This window comes from Brachycentrus maculatus, unplaced genomic scaffold (assembly GCF_059751285.1).
Source record: "Brachycentrus maculatus isolate JH-2025_06_01 unplaced genomic scaffold, ASM5975128v1 h1tg000012l, whole genome shotgun sequence".
In the NCBI taxonomy this organism is placed as follows: Eukaryota; Metazoa; Arthropoda; class Insecta; order Trichoptera; family Brachycentridae; genus Brachycentrus; species Brachycentrus maculatus.
This window is the reverse complement of record NW_028280766.1, coordinates 219,635-222,937: the sequence shown is the minus strand read 5'-3', so window position 1 is coordinate 222,937 and position 3,303 is coordinate 219,635.

The following is a 3,303-nucleotide window of genomic DNA, read 5'->3' as shown; positions in this document are numbered from 1 at the left end:
AAAACTTTCAATGCATTCAAATACATTAAATTCTGAATCATGTCAACATTATCATTTAATAATTTAAACGGTAAGTCCATCAAGTCAACTGACCCGTTCCTGCACCCAAATGGTGCATTGGGCACTGCATCATATCGATGTAAATTAAAATTTATTGTTTATCATATGAAGGCGATAACGAATCGTTACTAAAAGGGAAATTCCCAAACACATGGAAAACATCGATGGTAATCCCTATACCAAAAGTGGTGAATACAAAAAAGTGTGAAGAATTTAGGCCAATTAGCATGTTACCGAAATATGAACAAATTTTGGAAATAGTAATAAAAATACAATTGATTGAATATTTAGAAAAAAATTAATTACTTTGTCAGGAACAATCAGGTTTTAGAAACAACAACTCGTGTGAATCTGCAATTAATATTGTCATTGATACTTGGAAAAGGAAAATGGATAAAAATATGTATGTTTTAGCTGTGTTTTTGGACTTCAAAAGGGCGTTTGAAACAATAGATCGAAAAAAATTACTACAAAAACTTGAAATAATAGGACTCTCAAATGAGGCCCTCAATTTATTCAAAGAATATCTTCAAGGAAGAAAACAAGTAACTAAAATAGAAAACAAAATATCTGAACCTTTGGAGAATAATTTAGGAGTTCCCCATGGATCAGTTCTAGGACCAATTTTATTTATAATATATATAAACGACATCACAAATATAATAAAACACTGCAAACTACAATTATTTGCCGATGATACATTAATATATATAGCGGGAGAAAATTATACAGAGACTTTACAAAAATTAAACGAGGACTTAAACAGAATATCCGAGTGGCTCAAAATTAATAAACTTAAGCTTAATGTTGGAAAAACAAAATACATGGAGTTAGGAAGCCAAACCCAAGGATGAATATATTTATTGATAATGAAACCATAGAAAAGGTTGATGAAATGAAATATTTGGGCATAATACTAGATTCAAAATTGACATTAAATGCAAATTTTGAACACGTTAATAAAAAAATATCAAAAAAAATATTTTTCCTTAGTAGATTAAGGAATAAATTAAATAAAGATACTGCAGAACTAATTTACAAAACAATCATTCTTCCACATATAGATTACTGCTCAACAATATTATTTTTAGCAAACGAAGGAAATTTAAATAAACTAGAAATTATACAAAATAAAGCGATGAGAATAGTTCTTAAGAAAAATAAATATAGCAATGTAAAAAAAATGAGAGATGAACTAAAATGGTTATCGGTAAGAAGAAGACTTAAATTTAATATGTTGATATTTATACATAAATTTTTTCACGATAAATTACCAAAATATTTTAAGGATAAAGTTGTCTTAAACAAAAATTGTCATGAATATGCTACTAGACAAAAGGATAAAATAAGACTACCATTATTGAAAAGAGCTGAGTCGCAAAATTGCTTGATGTATAAGGGTTTAAAAATGTATGATGAGATGCCTGAATGTATGAAGAATGAAAAGTGTCTGAAAGAATTTAAAAATAAATGTCTTAGTTACTGTAAGGAAATGTAAATATATAAAGATGATGTAAATGTATATAATAGTTTATATTAGTTTTAATATAAGCTAACTTAAGAAATAAATAAAAAAAGGCAAGGTCAAGATAATACATTGTCTCCTTTCTGATACAAATATTGAAAAACAAAAATAATGGATTCGTAAATTTCGGAAATTTCCGTACTTCCATATAAATTTTTATCTATGCATTAGTGTATTATGATATCAATAAATGATTTTTTTTAAATCTGAGATATCCTCTCAAGTTATTCATAGATTGCCTTTAAAATTTGACTTAACGTTGCATTCAAGTTCAAGAAAAATTAATATAAATTTCATTTATAGATTTTACTACTTAGAAAAATGAAAAAAAAGTATATTGGCTGAAGGAAGAATGCTTTGAATTAATAACTTAAATAAAAGGATGAGAGATTTTTGAGAACAAAACAAGGCAATAGAGATTAATAAAAGAGTAAAAAAATAGTACTTAAATAATGTTTTGTTATATGTAGAACCATCCCTCTAGTGAATATGCGGGAATCCGATAATTACTACATCCGTCGTAAATAAATCAAATAAATGAAAGTAGGGCATTGTGTCGAGACAAATCCTTGGTAAGTTAATGTCCCAACGTTCATTATGGACTGAACACGAGTTTATTAATTCCATTTCAGTGACCTGAGGCGTTTTATTTGAGATGAGATATTACCACTTTCCTTTAAATGTTATATAGAAGTTGTACTTTGACTCTATTATTTGATGAAATTGATCAAATAAAAGACTTGCATATCATAGTCATACAGAAGAAAGTGACGAAGTGCATTTTTTACAAAAACGTGATCATTGACTATTTGATATCTTACTAGCTTAATATTGCCATGAAAAAAATCCCAAAGGATTTCAAACTTGGAAGTATAGTATATTGATTTGTTAAAAATGACTAACTGCATTGGTGTTTATTTTCTTGCCAAGCAAAAGTGACTTAAACGACCCTCCTGAACATTTTAGGTTTTGGTAATTGGTCACTTTCTCCTGTAAGACTACGATATCATCATGTTTTTAATATAATTAACGTTAATGCATGTTGTGTTCCGGTTTATAAGATAATAAAAAATATCTATTTTTATATATAAATACACTTAACTCCGCCTCCGCAGTGTATTATATCTTACTGGAGGTTTCGGGTTCGATTCCCGAGGAGCCGAAATAAATATGTATAAGTGATTTTGCAATCCAATATTTATTACCTTGCACTGTACCTGAAGCGGAGGGCTGATCACCTTTCCTATATATATTAATGGTCATAAGCTCTTAATGAATGTAATCAAAAAAATAATGCTGAATTGCGATTACCAGCGAGCTGATCATCTAATATCAATGCTTTAAAATAACGCTTTATTATTTATAATATTTTCAATTTTCATTTTATTTTTTGTAAACAAAATATGACTGACTGACTCTTACACACACCTCTTAGTAAATCCGGGAAAAATTATCGTGTGTATATTTTTTTCAAAAGGATTAATGTAAGGATTCATTTTTTCAAGGACTAAAGAAGAAAACGCTAGCCAAGCAGCGTAAAATAAACATTTGCTTATTACGATAAACCTACCCATTCATCCCTAAGTATTTCATTCAAGAATTCTTTGATTATCTAAACACGCGTTGTATAAGGTTCCGTAAAATTAATCGTTTTATATAACGACAAAAAACAATTTTCTATTTGAATGAGTCATTCACGACCATTCACGAAATAAAAA